Here is a 17238-nt window from a genome sequence, read left to right on the forward strand (position 1 = left end):
TTCTACAGCTATTTGCAGAGTGTGTGACAGCAGACAAGCTGATATGCCTGCATGTTTCTGATTCTTCCAGGCCTCAGATACTCTCAGGTATATATTTGAACAGCCTCAGGGAAAGGTACATATAACTGGGATACACCTGTGATATATTTCAGACATTTTGCAGTTCAGACTTTGGGGGATTCAGAGCATATACATTATTACACCTTTTCTGATGTGCAAGCAGTGTCTACTCTCACTTATTGACATTTGTCATTAAGTGAGATTCCTCATCTTTCTGCCTACTGTTAGTACATTTCACAGGGAGTCAGAGGGGCACAGCTAACATTTGTTTACAAATCTGGGTCATCACCGTAGATCAGTCACTGTTGGGAGGTCTGGCCTGTGACCTATGCAAATATGCCAGTGTTTATCCTGCTCTGATACTGTGTGGGGTTTGTAAGGTGCTACTGTAACATTATTCCATACTAGCATGGCTGATTTTTATTTCACAGTCATGTCATGCAATTCCACAACACCTGCTGGTTAAAGCCCACAGAACAAGATTTGTGTTATGCCATTCCTATTTTCCCTTTACATTCACTCATGGTAATGCATGATATATTGCTTTCAGCACTATGTTATTGTATATCTGCTGTGGTGTAGTAATACTTCATGCAAACGGGTAAGACCAAGGTCCCGGGTTCAAGACTGGCAAGGTTTTTTATTTTGCTGCTGAGCAGTATAAGGCCCTTGTCATACAGAGTGACTAAGGCACTTTTTAAGCAGTTGTAAGCGGGTTTGCGTGGGTTTGCACGACGCTTAACGATGCTTAGCTAAGCGCACACAAGCTCACACTCACGCACCCTCGCTAACTACTGCTTGAAAGTGCTTACTCCTGCTAACCCCAGCGCTAATTTCTTTTAAAGAAAAGAAAATGGGGAGATAGGAAAGTGGTGAAAAAGGGGGCACAAAAAGGGAAAAACAGTAGGGAAACCAGCTTGGGATGTGCAGGATGGGTGTAGGGAAGGTCCATATCTGCCCATTTCTTTACCAGCAACAGCTGTGCATATGTTTGAAACTTGGAGTGAAATTTGAAACCTTCCACCCCTGGGAGAGAAGTGAGGACAACAAAATATGTTGTGCTGCCAATTAGAATTATCAGTTTACATGTCCAGTGGACATGTGTACGAATTGGGCAGCTATGTATGGGGCGTAATTTTTTTGTGGGAACAGATTGCCCTTTTTTTTTTTTTTTTCAGGTGAGAGTGGAATGTGAGGTAGAGGAAGTAGGTATATTTGGGGAGGTAGGTTGGGGAGGTAAACAGACAAGACAAACAAGACTCATACAGGGGCGGAGTTTGACATATGGGGTGGGTGAACACAATTGACGGGGAAGGATGTTTGGAAATCGCAAGCCCATGAGCCCACAGATGGTAACAGTGGAACTGAGATCCCCACCCATGGGCAGTCACCACTGCACCTTCACAGCCCCGAGTGTGGCTGTGCTGAGGGCTGTGTAGGATGGGCAGGCTCACCCAAGAGACCCGCCACTCTCGCCTCGAGCTGGCGTAGGGGATCAATGACTGAACGCTGGATATCCCTACGTACTATAGCCCGGACCCTAGCAAAGGTGACAGGTGGCCCTCCTCCACCCACGCTTGCACGGGAGGATGAGCCCCATCCTCTGCAGCGCTTCCACCCAAAGGTGGCACAGGAACAATGGAGGAGGGGAGCCCGAGCTGGGCACCAGAGCCGCTGGTGCCAGGTGCACTCGCCAACTGAGGAGGGACAGGTGGGTCCGCTGGTACCGGCCTTCCCATACGTTCTGTGATTAGGTGTGTTTAATTACAACATAAACAACAGCATTCCAGATTAGTTGTAATAGTATGCAGTAATATTCCCATTAACCCAACACACCAAGGTTCCAACAGTTGAACAGCAAGCATAACACATGCATATATTGAACAACAGTGGATATTCCAACAACATGCAGGGATGTTTGGTAGCAACAGGCCACCATGAACATGGTGTTTGAACAGGGCACATGCATCAACATCAATGCAAATATTTATAAAACAATAGGACATATGTCCCAACAAATATTTAAGATTACACATACCCATGAGGTGTGGAATTGCATGGTTTATGCACATACAGTAGGTGTAGAAAAAACCTCAGTTAACATCTTATAATGACCTTTTAGTCTACACTACATTCCCAGTGGCTGCAAGTGTATATCCCCTACCTGTATTATTACACTTGCCACCATGCATTAGGTTGTGTCATGGGTTTGGCTAGTTCAATATATGCTTGACCTATATCTGACATACTAACTGTCCAGGATGCAGATGTTATTGCTACATATTTCTTGTTTGCATTTATATTTCTTTATCTACATATCTGGGATGTTTTCACATGACATTTTCACTTCGATTTGTACAGAATCCTGCATTTCTTGACACACACTCACATTTCTGGTGAATAATTACATGCTACACATGTGCCAGGTTTACTTATTCATGCCAGCCAGTAACTGACTATTGTGAACTGTAAATATGTTTCACAGCTACTAGCACTTCCATCACCCACTTTATATGGGACTGCATAACTCTGGGTTGCCAGCACATTTTCAAACAGTACTGTTTGTATAATGCAAGGGTACAACAATATTTCAGACTCTGTGACACAGACACACTCTGGGTTTTAGACCTTTATTAATGACATTGCACACTTTTCCACATGCTCACTCCTTTATTTGTTTTAACGGTGTTTATGGCAGACATGTTCAAGACAAATTATACCTTTATTAATAGGTTAGAACAATCTTTTTTTCAGGCTCACTCACTTATGTTATATGACAGTGCCTGCAGAGATATTATTCCAGACATATGTTACCTTTCTTAATGGGTTACTACACTCTTTTTCTGCCTCTCTGACGTTTTTATCTGACAGTACATGCAGAGGACTTATTCAGGCAATTCTATGGCTGTTTTATTGGACTACAACACTTTCTTTCATGCTCTCTCCCATATTTTATATAACAATACATGCAGAATAATCACTAACCTGCCTGGTGGTGCAGCCTTAGCAGCCTGTCAGCATAGGCTTGCTGATACTCAGCACAGTCACCTGCAGCTGTAAAGTAAATGAAGGGATATTGAGACATACCTATCCATTATACATACTCCATTATCAGTTCTTACATACTGCATTCCATGGCTACATACTCAGTTGTGGGGCATTCTGCATCCCATGGGCCTCCTGTATCCACTGGTTCAGGCGGTCCTGCTTTCGTCTCTTCAGGTCTGCATGGTGGTGACGGACCTGCTCACCAGTCCGAGGAACACCTGTGGCACTGGTGAGGTCACGAGCTAACCGGTTCCAAGCCTCTGCCTTGTACTCCATCCCTTGGAACTGGCCCTGCTGGAGTCTTGTCTCGTGACAGTGGACAAGGAACTAAACCATGTAGCTGGACTCCTTGATGCCCCAACGTTGCACTCTGAAGCGTGAACCCTCTCCTGCACCTGCCATTCTGACTGCAAATGTGAGCTACAATCAGTTATGGTGAGTATTCCCACCTATGGGGCTTAAATATGCCGCATTTCCCGCACTTTTTTGTGATTAGCCATTTTGTAAAATTCTCGGCTGACTGCATTCCTGCTTAGTAATGGTTAAACTACCATTCATAAGTTTATGAATGTTAATAGTGGCTGCTTTCCCTATGTTGTCATGGCTTAGTGGTTCTGTACTTTGATTATGATGCAAAGGGTCCTGGGTTCGAACCTTGTCATTCTTTTATTTTAATACTGTCTAGACAGGCTAGGGGGTGTGGCTGCATTTAAGCAACTTAGCTCTACGTTGCTCCCTGGTGCCCTGGTTGGCGCGGCGTGCACGTCCGTGCAAACACATTGTGCTGTGTAAAGCGCTTTTAAACTTTGGGCAACTCTATTGCGCTGGGTAAAGTGCTATTACACTATGGGCAACTCTGTTTAGCTGGGCGAAGCGCTAATAAACTATGAGCAACTCTGTTTAGCTGGTAAAGCGCTATTAAACTATGGGCACCTGTGTTTAGCTGTGTAAAGTGTTGCTTAACAGCAGGCTATTATATATCTGGGTCCTTTAAAAATATATATTTTGTTCACTAATACATTGGCCATGTCACTGCTTTTAATAAAATTTTAATCATACATGTCTGGTATTATTTCAAATACTGATTTAAAACATAAATAAGAAGGGGAGTTGTGGGACTCGAACCGTAAATGCCTTCTCTTTGTGCATATGCTCTACAATTACACTATTGCAATTTGGTGTGATTTGCATAAACATTCTTTCTTATGCTCTTCCATGTCAGAATTGCTAACTCTAGCTAAGCAATGGGCACACCCGCGCACACATGCGCAAATACAGGCAGCTATATCGTGGATTTAAAAAAAAATTTTTTAATTATTTACTTTATATAAGTGTGATGGGGGGGTTACAGTATCAGGGAGTGTGGTGTTGGGTGCAAGTACATTTGAGCGAACTCGCTCTTGTGTGTTGACATTATGCTTTTTAAAACCTTGCAGGGGCGTGCACATTTAGACTGCTCGGCAGTTGGACACGCCCCCTGCTTTCCTACTCAGTCCGTGTAAGAGTTACAGTTGAGTCAGCGTGCCCTCATGAATATTCATGGCACACTGACGTCAAACCGTTCAACTGCAGCTTCCGAGTAAGACTTATTAAGTCTTACACGGAGGATTAGTGAATCCGGGGGACACAGTATAACTGATGCAAGTTGTGATATCTGTGGGCTATGCTGTGCTATGATTGGTCTGCTGTCACTGTTCATCTGACACTTCTTCTCATCTATAAATAATATGTATATATATATATATATATATATATATATATATATATATATATATATATATATATATTTTTTTTTTAATTTCAGAACAGTAACTCGTATTATTGTTGTAAAATTAATGCAGGAGTACTCACTAACTCCTGTTCAGTCAAGTTGTAAGGCATCATATAAAGGATAAACACATTTTTATCTGTTTTGCATGATAAATTTAATGAGGTGGTGTGCCTAATTATGCATGTACTGAATGTCCTGAAGTTATATATTTTCTAAAAAGTGTGACTTCGATATTTAACTTGAGTTCGTACCGTGCAATTGAATGAAAAATTATTTTACTTTTCTTATATTATGCAATGGTTTCTCGGTTTAAAGTATGTTTTGTCTGTTAAGGTACTGCATATCAGAGTATTTTATTTTGTCATACATAATTTGTGGTCTGAAGAGAAAATGTATCATCATTTGTGCAGTGGTTAGTGTGAAGTGGAAGCAATATTTGTTTACATGGCAGAATGCTCATTTCAATCTGCAATTTTCTTTTTAATGTTTGTCTGAAAACTTCTGTATTACTACATTTAAGTTGTAGGTAACTTCCAGTTGTAAGAATAGCAATCCATAAAGCTTTGTTATTAATGGCTGCAATCTTACATTATGACATACAGATGTCATTCCACAGTTCCATGAAATTTTAAGCAGTACCATTACAGAAAAATGCATACAGTTGAAAAGAGTCCTAAGATAATTGTTGGAGCACCCCCATATTGGTATGGACAACTGCATTCTACTTGTCCTTGCTTCTAGCACATCATGCTATATAATTTGTGTATCATATATATGACAGTTTGTATAACCATGAAGTGTAATCTCTGCCAATCTAACATCACCTGGCACACCTTCTCATCTCAAACCACTCAGCATTTAATACAAGTTTGTGATCACACACATAGGAATATGTATTTCTGCAGTTCCACCCCCCCCCAAAATATTACTGCTGTTTTATTGTTGGAATAAATAACATTCAGGTATAATACTTTAAAGAGGTAGCTAAGACAATGCCCAGCAATCGTAAGTAATGCAAGGAAAATGCTGACTGCATACTGCATTTATCCACTATGTAAATGAAATGAGAATCCATCCATCCATCCATCCATCCATCCATCCATCCATCCATCCATCCATCCATCCACCCAAAGGTCATTTTTCCCATTTTTTAAAGTGCCAGAATCAAAATGAAGTAAGTATGAGCAGGGCTGTGGTTATATAAATAATATTAAGGGGTGAAATGAAATACAGGTAAAAAACAAATGTCTTATTTCTTCTTTTTATAGCCAAGGAGAAAATCCAGAAGATTGGTTGAAGATGCTGGCAAGCATGAATAAAGTAACAAATAGTATTACGTGTTTAACTGATTTCGTAAATATATATACACACAATAATTTATAAAGCATGGTAACTGAAGCACTAAAGTGCATTCAGCACATTACTGCAGCCAAGAGTGAGAGATATGTCAGTATAAAAATACAGTATTCTTTCTTTAACTAATTTTATTACAGTATAGAAATAAATAATGTATTCAGCATGGTAACTGAAGCACTACAGTGCATTCAATACATTACTGCAACCAAATATAAAATATATGTTAATATACAAACTGTAGTATTCTGTCTTTATCTGAATTGAAAGATATAAAAGTATTTATAAAGTACATTTTCAGAAAATATTGCAAATAAATTCATATCAAGCAAATTCATTTTGTTTGTGTAGCAGACTGCAATATGTTTACCCCCACCAGGCATGATAGCAACACACTCTCCTGCCAAGTAAGTATAAGCCCTTCCCATACAATTTCATACAAATTCTGTGAAAACACTTCCTATACAATCTGTTTTACTTCAATAAATATTCATAAAATAAAAATGTTTTAAAGTAATTGAATGTTGTATCACATGATGTGTGAATCTACTTTGTGCATATTCTCTTTTGTCTCTACCACCTTTTTCTCTTTTTTTCTTATTTTAATTATGCATTCCTTTCTCTTTTATTATTTTATTTAACTGTTATTTATGTTCTTTTTTTACAGCTCCAAAATCCTCTGGAGTGGCCCAGGAACATACCTAATAGATTAGGGATCACTCACTCTCTACTTCTCTAGGGATATCCTTGCAGGGTTGGTGTGGTGGTACTGGTCCTGCAGGCACTTTGACGTGGCAACCAGGCAAGGCTCACTGAATGGGGTCTTCAAGACTTGGTTGAGAACATACTGGAGGTCACCTAGAGCTGTTGAAGCACAACCCTCAAAACAGATGAATGACCTCCTACTTACTATATTTATTTATTATTTATTTATTTTTTTACATTTGTTGACCGGGAGTGTCCGACTGGACATAGGTGCATTTTCAGAAGAGGCCCTGGTATAAAAGCTCCAATTAACAATTTGATCAACATAGCAATTAACAATTACAAACATAGTTACAGATGAAGAACATAGTACATCAGTAGACAACTAGAATCTTTATCATCTGCAAAGTGCATATCAGACATTAACAATTGCTACAATAAGAAGTAAGAAATTATGCATTTTCACTCTAAATTCACTGCCAACTGCATATCATAGCAGGTAGTATTGACCTAAAATCAAAAGTAGCTCTCACTTTAATGATACCATACTACTAAGGTATGCTCTTCTCCCTCTTCTGCCAACATGCAGTACTGTTGTGTCCTTGCATAACATTTTTATCTTTCTAATAGTAATCATCATCTTTCCATATCCTTAATTTTCCCTCTGCTCTTTACTGCTCCTCATCTCATACTATTCCTCTGTCTATTTTGACAAATAAATGCTCTATTATTTTTCTCTGCCATACATTATTAGAAATATATAATCAATATTTTGCATAATTATGTATTAGTTTGCTTGAGTCTGGCTATCCACTTCTGCAGAGTGTCTTAATACTTGCAGTGCATATTTTATTCTTCATATTTCTGCAAATGTATGTCAATCTGCTTATGTTCTTATCTGTTGTAGGAATTTTCTCCCCTTGTATATCACTACTTAGCTACTGTAAAATGTTTTTATGTGTGTGTTTTTGTGGAGCCTTTCTTCCCAACTCATTGTAAAATATTTAAACTTCTGCAGGAGTTTTCTCCCCATGTATATAATTACTCAACTACTGTTTAAATGTTTTGAATCTGTTATGGAGCATTTCTCCCTGAGCCTCCACTGAAAATGAGTCATTGCCTCAGTCAGGCTTTCTCGGCTATCAAAGCACAAATAAATTTGTTTGTTTCTTTCGGCTTTTCCCGGTTAGGGGTCGCCACATTGGAACTCCGGTCCGCTAATGATTGGCAGTAGATTTTGACGTGCTGGCTTGCCGGGCCTAATGCACAACCTTCAATGAAGGAACACCCATTTATGCACGTTGTCACACAGAAGATGCTCTGACTGAGAATAAAATAAAAAAAGACAGACAGATTCAGCAGTCAAGCCCTCTCTTCATTGTGTTGAAGACAATCTGACCCAGTGGGTTATGATCAACAAAGTACCACAGGTCACTACCTCCCTCATCATTGGGGTTCTCCACTACACCACCACCTACCCGTAGAAACGTTTGAGGATCTGTTGAGTGGAAATCCTGCTGACAATTCTTATATAAAAAATAGAAAAAATAGGGGGGATGTTTATCCCCTTCCAGAAAGGTGTGCTCCTCCTCTCCCACCTCTTCCAACACAACCTTCTTGATATTTTCCTTCTGTGATTTTCTTTTTGTTTTGTCTTCCCCTGTTCAGTCTTTCCTACTTCCCCATTTCTATTCTTTAAAGTAAACAACAGGGTATATTCATAAAGATACCCCTATATATAACATTTCAAACCCCTTTATTTTTTTAAATATTAATAATAAAAGCTTCACAGTTCCCCACTTCCCTTATATTTTTAAGCATGACTGCTCATAGCCACGTCATCCACAATATCCAACTACATATGTAGTAATATAAAGCCTACAGCTTTCACATAGTTCTTTATATGTACTTAATGCTGTCATTAGGTGCTTCACCCTTTTGTCATAAGAAGGTGTGTTTTACAAGCACCTTCACTTTTCCTTATTCATTTCCAACCTGTGCTTTGCTTATTTGCATATACGCATAGTAGCACTCCTCATGGATAACTGATATGTAGCTATGAAGTCCCAGACTATGAATAGCTCCCAAAATCTTAAAAAGTGATCCTGAGTTCTCTTGTATAAAGTGCAAGTCAATAACTGTACTTACTGGTACTGTAGAGGACAAACAAAGGGAACAGCTGGAAGGGTGGATTTAATAAGAGAAAATGAATTGCTGGAACAAAGGAATAACGCAACCGTAGATCTATAGAGGAGTGATTGAGAGGGAAGGATGGAGGCAGTGAGGAATGTGACTTCAGTGCTGAAGTTTGTGCAGCATTCAAAACCGAAATAAGTAAGGCAGAAACAGATCTTGTATGAGATCTGGACTATTCCATAATGAAAGAAATAACACGATTTACAAAAAGAGTGCTAACTTCATCATTGACAGGAGGACTGATATACAACATCCCCCCACACATACACGCACACACATTGACACATACTCACAAACTCCATATCTACTGAACCAGTATTTTTTTACTTTTTCACTTTAGAGGAAGATTATTGCTCAACCCTGAATGTATTTATTTTATTTTTTGCACCTAATAAATCATTGTGTGATAATGTAGACTTCAAGACAAAATGAGGTAATTGTAAAGTGATATAGGTTAAGAATGTTAGCAATGTTGCATCTGAGTGTCACATTTCTCTAGATGAGAAAGCATTCTATGTTGGTTATCAGATGGAAGAGAGGTTGCAGTACTGCAGTCTGTTCAGAATGAGGAAGAAAAACAGGAAAAAAACGTAACACCTTGCTGCAGGTCATGTTGCTGATGTCACTAGTGTGGCATTGCCAGGTGATGACAGTCTGCCCTCAATTCAGAACACAAGATATTCCATTTCATAGCTCAGTTACTTACTAAATTCTGCAACAGTATGGCTTTCTGATCCATACTCACTGTGTCAATTTGTAGAAAAATACTGGGAAAGCTCTCTAAAAATGTCTTGCTTATCTTGGCAGTCAACAAACGACATTCAACGAATGCTTTGAGTAGTTATAATTATAGATAAGTTTATTTTTGGTTTAGATTTAATTATTCAAGATTGCACAGCAGGAGAACATTCCTATTAACTAACAGATAAGAGATAAAATGCATTAAATGATATGGATACCATTCCAAATGAATCACAAGCTTTATGTTCTGGAGAAGTATGAAACATATTATTTTGTTAAAGCAATTAATATATTTAAAATATTCTGAAAATGTATATTCATAAATGCATTCTGTATCATATATATATATATATATATATATATATATATATATATATATATATATATATATATATCAAACTATAAAATTAACTGTGTAAGTACACATTTGGATAAATAGTGGAAATTCACTGATCGGTGTGCTGTTATATCATTAACACTTTTATGTGGAAGAAGATCTTAATGAGTTAGTTTAAGGTATTTATTTAAGCAGTACTGTAGCTAGGGCAGGATGAATGGAATGACTGCCTGGAGTGGCAGTTATTACAAGGCACAATGTGCAGTTGCCAATCTACCATCAGTGGAGTTCTGGGATTTATTTTAGACTTGTATCACAGCTTCTAAAATGAAAATATGTAGAAGCTTTGTGGCTTAGTGACCATTGCAAGGATAAGCTGCATTTCAGAGTCCTCAAGTTCAGAACATCAGAAGATTTTTTTTTTTTTTTTACTCTTAGTTTTAGTTTGTTGGGCACCAGTGTGGCTACTGCCAAGGGTATCAGCTGACCTAGCTATGGCTCAGCATTTAGGGCAGCAATCCACACTTGCATATAGAAATGTTTTGCTGAGTTCTTGTGATGGATTGGAGCTCATATTTTAGTATCACATGCAGTGTGGTATCATATGTAAGATGATCAGTGTTCAGCAGTTCATAGGATCATAGGAACTTACTAGGCTATTGGCCTTGAGTCCCTTGCAAGCCTAGCCAAAAATTTAGCCCATGTTTCAACAAGTCAGCACCCGATGCTCCTGTCCAGCAAGGACACAGGTGGAATCCCAGGGGTGTATTTTCTGTTCACAATCCAGTAATCCAGGTTGTGCTTAAAAAGGGTTAATGAGGTACTCTGTTTGATATAGAGAGGGGGTCTATTCCACAGAAGGAGGAGTCTCTGGGGCACAAATCTGCCCTGCCAACAAGTCCTACTGATGTCACAGACCAGGTTGAGGTTGTGCGTGTGGTTACTTGAGTGGAACTTGACTTGCGGATATGCAGCAGTCCCATTGAGTTGCTGTGTGAGATTGCTTTGTACGCCAGACAGAGTTCACCTCTGAGGAGTCCATATCAGACTCAGTAGAGGGACAGGGCTTTTAGCCTGTCTGTGTAGGGTGGATGTTTGAGGCCCTGGATTCTCATGGTGAGAAACCTCTGTGGTTTCTACAGCTTCTGTATGTGCTTTGTGAAGTACATGCCAAAAGGGGCATTGTAGTCAATAATGGGCCTTATAAGGGAAGAATACAGGGATGTTATTATCTCCTTGTCACTGGATGAGATACCCTTACTAATGAGGTGGGCCATGTAGGAAGCTTTCGTACAAAGGAGGCAATATGGTAGTCAAAAGTCAGTTTGTTATTACCTCGGTGCTTAAGTCTTTCATGACTGATTGTGTGTAAAGTACCTTGTTATTAATGTGATAATTTGTGGGGATGTCACTCTCCCCAAAGGAGATGATGATGCATTTTTTGGCATTCAGTTTGTGGCCAAGTTTCTGGCACCAGTGGCATTCAGTTTGAGGCCATGTTTCTGACACCACTTCATAGAACATGGATTGATGCATATCTTCTGTGACAAGAGTAACCTTTGTGTGTATATGGTGTTTCAAATGGTGGAAGTTCCAGCACTTTTAATATCTCTTAAACTTTAGTAAATGAATGAAATGCAATAATAGACAACTTAGGCATATTTTTATGAACACAGGAGAGCATGCAAAGCAGCTGCAAGTAAATTGGATAGAGAAAAGAAATTATTTGGTTTTATCAAGATGTAGCTGAAGCACCTTTATCTGGTTCGAACAAGACATGAAAAGAGAATATGGAGGTAAGAAGCATATGGTTTTATTCTGAAGAAATCTGTATGATTTAGTCAAGAGCACTCATTAAAACAATTATTTTGCTATAGTTTTTTATGTTTTTACTTTTTTTAAGAATGATAGAGATGAAACATAGCTTTATTAAACACACTTTTAGTGTGTGAAAATGCTACCATTACTAGCCTAAGCATAGTTCCCCCTTTCTTGTGCGGAAAACTTCATTTTAAACTTTTTTTTTTAATTTATTGAAGAAATGCTTGGTTTATTAGCATACAGTTCTATATATACTTTACTAAAACTCCTAAATAAAATATAACGTGTTTTTATTTTCTAATGAAGGATTACTCATTAAACGACCAGGTTTTCAGTGACGCATTAGCACATTCTTACTCTTTTTCTTTAAAATATTTTACTTCTAACAATCTTTGAGGCAGGTAGATCTATGTCTTACATCCATAGACTGTCTACTTGTAGTGTCAGCATGCAAATATGATGATAGCAACAATCATATTATGTCTTTACTAGCAGGTATAGATATAGGTTCCTCAGTTGTTCTAACCTCATATGTATGTCTGCTGCCACAGGCAAGAAACTGGTCAAGACCTCCATGCATGACAGGGCTAGCCACTTGACAGTGTAAAATATGGTTCAAGAGGATTTGGTCATATTTACTAATGTTGCCGAATGCGTATTTGCTGGTGATAAGTAGGTTGAAGACCCAGCCTACTCCGACCTTTACCAGGGACCCATGCTAATAGCTGGAGGGGTCTATGTGCCCCTATTGGCCAGTGTGTGTGCCTGTCACAAAGCCCATCAGCCATGGGTCATAAGCTACTGGATATCCAGTGTCCAGCTGGCCAGCTTGAGTTACCTGGGATAGCTCTGTTGAATGAAATCTAAATGTAAAACCATCAGCCCACTAAACATGAACTAAGGATTACTACACTCAGTGTAGGTTCATTGACAGGACACGGCTTAGAGGTGAAAGACATGATGGTATGGAAAAGGCTGGACATCCTATGTATACAAGAGACAAGATGGATAGTATTGCAGCAAAGCCACTTGTCTTGGAATCCAGAGTCTACTACTCAGGAGGAGGACAAGCTAGAAATAGAGTGGACATTTAGTGAGGTACAAGCTTCAGAAGACAGGGATGTTATTAGAATTAGTGACAGACTCATGGCAATCAGAATCCAGCTTAATAATAGGGTAATATTTATAATCTCAGCCTATGCCCCACAGCAGGGTTGTGATAGTGAGGAAAAGAGTGTATTCAGGTAACAGTTGCAGGGCCTACTAGATAAAACAAGATAACATGAATTGGTTTTAATAATGGGTGACTTGAGTGCACATATCAGGATAGATAGAAGAGGATATGAGAACTGCCTGGGTCCACATTGGTGGGCAACAGGAATAAAGAAGGAGATGCCGTTCTAGACTTTTGTCTGGCAAATGGCCTGATAGTAGCCAACATATGGTTTAGAGAGAGAGGCAGTCACAAAACAACATACAAGAGTGGCCAACTTGTAACTGAGGTAGGCTTCCTCCTAGTGAGGAAAGGGCACTGTAGCAAAATCAGTGATTGCAGAGTCATCCCCAGTGAAACAGCTGGTCCGCAGCATAAACCATTGGTTGTCACAATCAGCTGAAAGCAGTGGTCAGAGAAGCCTGTAAGGTGAACAAATACTAGGCTGAAGACCTGGGAGTTGATTGGGGAGAAAGCACAACAGTTCAATGAATTACTCAGGGCTCTAGCATCTCAAGAAGAAGAGGAAATTGGTGGAGTTGAAGAAAGATGGCAATGCCTCAAAGCTGCATGTGTTAAGACTATAGAACAGGTATGCAGCCAAGCCAGGTATAGAAATAAGGTACATAAGTAAAAGTGGCGATGGAATGCAGAAGTTCAGGATGTCATCAAAAGAAAGGCATGCAGGAAAAAGTATGAGACAGAAAAGAGGACCAGGCTAGGAAGGAATACTTGTTGGCTAACAAAAAAGTTAAGAAAGGTGTTGCAATAGCAAAGAACAAGGCATCAGAGGCACTATACCAGCTTCTGTAAAGTAACTCAGTAGATGACACAAAGAAACTATATCATATTGCAAGGGAAAGACAGAAAGGTAAGGAAGCAGTCAAGACACCCTTCACAAGGGATGCCAATCACGACCTGCTCACAGTCTAGAGGACATCAAAGGCAGAGGGAAGGAGTAATTCCAGCAACTTCTGAAAGAAGAAAACCCCAACAAGGCTGTATTGCCTCAGACACAGCCTACAATGAGTGAAGAAGAGGAGGCCACTATAGAAGAATTAAGAGCAGCACTAAGAAAAATTAAGTCAGGGAAAGCAGCAGGCTTAGATGAGGTGAAAGCAGATATGATAAAGATGCTGGACAAATATGAGAGAAACCACTTCTGAATGTACTCATACTAGTATGGAGAGAAAGGCATATCTTAGATGACTGAAGAATAAACATACTTGTGCCAGTGTTCATGAACAAAGGGGGCATCCACAACTGTGGGCAGTACAGAGGTAGCAAATTCCTATCACATTGCATGAAAGTTCTGGAGAGGGTGATTGGTAAATGAATATGCAGAGAAGTAGAAAGCAAGATGGGAAATAAGCAGTTTGGATTCAGATTAGGATGCTGCACAACTGACCTGAAGTTTACAGGGAGACAGCTAGTCAAGAAGAAGATAGAGATGAGGAAAAAGTCCATCTTGGCATTCCTTGACTTGGAGAAAGCAAATGACAAGGTCCCGTAAAAGCTGAATTGGGCAGTCCTGCAGAATCATTGGTAGAATTAGTATAAGCTATGTACAAGGACCCAATTACTCAAGTGTGAACAGTATTTGGTCTTATAGAGAGATTGCCAGCGAGGATGGGTTTGCACCAGGGTTCATCTCTGAGTCCACTGCTGTTCATACGAATGATGAACTACATTAGCAAATAGGCCAGAGGGGTCAGAATAACAAAGCTGTTGTATGCAGTTGATGTGGCATTACAGGCAAACCCTGAGCAAAAATGTCAGCAAAGGATAGTGGAATGGATTGCAAAATAGAAGGCACATGGGATGAACCTGAGCACAGATAAGAGTTATAATGGCAGCAAATGATGGAGTCCAGAAGTTGAGAACTGAAATTGAAGGAAAAATAGAGGAATAGGTTAACAGCTTTGAGTATTTGGGAGGGGTGGTTGAGGAGCAGAGATATCTGAATAAGGAGGTGAAACCCACAGTCAGAGGGACTGTAGGCATCTGGCAAATAGTACATGACAAAAGAATGCTAAAGAAGCTGAAACATAAGTGTACAAACTAGTGGTGGGAAAACTACTACTGTATGGCATGGAAACCTGATGAGTAAAGGCAGAACAGCTGCACAAGCTAGAGGTGATGGAGATGAACCTTCTGAGATGGGTGGTTGGATGAACACTGTGGGACAGATGAAGACATGATGATATAAGAGCAGAAGCCAAAGTAGCTCCAGTTGCAGAAAAGCTCCAAGAGAGCAGATTATGATGGTTTGGAAACATGCACAGAAAAGCAGAAGACAATCTAGTGAAGAAGATTTGGGACAGGCAGGAAGAAGGCAAGAGGAAAAAGGGTGTCCAGCAAACAGGAGGATGGATTGTGTGAGAGAAGATGTGTGACAGTCAGGTATGTATGTAAAGAAGACAGAAGAGTGGCACTGAAGAGAGAGAGGTGGCAAGGGTAGACATGACACACTGACCCCATGTAGAAAATATGAAAAAGGAGGTTGATAATGATGGCTGGTATGCCACTCAGTGATTCCTCTTTTTCTAGCTCATAGTCCAGGGCAGTTTGTGTAACTCCAGACCTAATTTTACTGACATGCAGTATTGCATATCAACCATTTGTCAGGACCACTACACAAGACGCATGTCTTTCGTAACTGTAAGTTACTCCATCAGTTCACTTAGGTCCTTCATATGGTTCTGTAAATAGAGATCATCTTCATGTGTAATGCTAAAACTGATATTATTAGCAAATGTTTGATTCTGGGTTCATTAACTTGCTTAGACTTTAGATGGTGAATCTGGTAGAAGCAAGGAAATGTGAACTTTTGCTTTTGTAACATAAGCATTTAAGGAAGAGATAAACTTTCCTTCCATATTGTCCCCATAGCACTGAGAGACAAAACTCCAGCTGTGACCCACTCAGTCTGTGCAGGCATGTGAACTGGAAGAAGTTGGACAGAAAGAGGGGAGTGAGAGGAACAGGGCTCTCTCATCCAGTAAGGAGGGAGGTGGCTTGGTTTGCCACTTGGGTGACATCTAGGGGGAGCTCTGAGTTCTGCAGCCTATGGAGCTTAGTCCAGAGGGTGATTCTGCAGCACCATACCTACATAGATCTGGGCACAGACATGTGGGGAAGGTCATGCATTCCTTCCTCAAAGACCAACTGTGATTGCACGGTGCAGATGTTAACAAAAGGGGGCTTAGTAGCTCCTGGGGTTGGCAGGAAATCCTGATATCTACGAGAATGATGGCCCCCATAATCATCCCTCATCTCACAGCAGAATGAATGAGTCAGTAATTGCTGTCATTCCCATAAGGATTGAATGGCTACACGGCTACATCGTTCATGGGGGGGGGGGCTGATGGTCAGCAAGTAGAGGAATTAAACAAAACAACAAAAAAAATATCTTTAGGTGTATTTCTCCAGATAAATATGCCTATAGTAATGTTTCCACAGTCATACATTTCATTATTTACAGTTGTTTCCTTAACATTCTAAACCATTTGCTAGGTCATTAGATGAAGCATGAACTGGAACAGAAGTTGCATTTCCTTTATAACATTTGTAGAAAGCACACTTATGAAACAAGAGCACTATCAAATCTAAGAGTTTCTATAATAGAATAAGTGATAAATATGTGTCTCAGTATTTCATTTGCTCCTTTAGAAATAGAAAAATCCATTGCATTTACATCCATGCACTTCAAATTGTTATCTGTCTAAATCAGAGATCTTTTTCATTGAATAGGATGGAATATAATAAATACAGTTTAGTTCATGACTAGGGCACTCCATAGCAGTAAATGTGCATTGGCTGGCATTTCTGTACTTGATCAGTATTAATCATATGTCTTTGTTTAATTTTCAACATCCTGAATCATGCTAGGGTATCCAACATATGATCATTCTAAGCCTTTAAGTCTGGCCTTTGCACAATAAGATGAATGTAACAAATTCAGTACCATTAAAAGACTATGGAGGGAAGTGA

Source organism: Protopterus annectens, chromosome 1.part2, assembly GCF_019279795.1.
Source record: "Protopterus annectens isolate FY-2018-M chromosome 1.part2, PAN1.0, whole genome shotgun sequence".
NCBI lineage: Eukaryota > Metazoa > Chordata > Ceratodontiformes > Protopteridae > Protopterus > Protopterus annectens.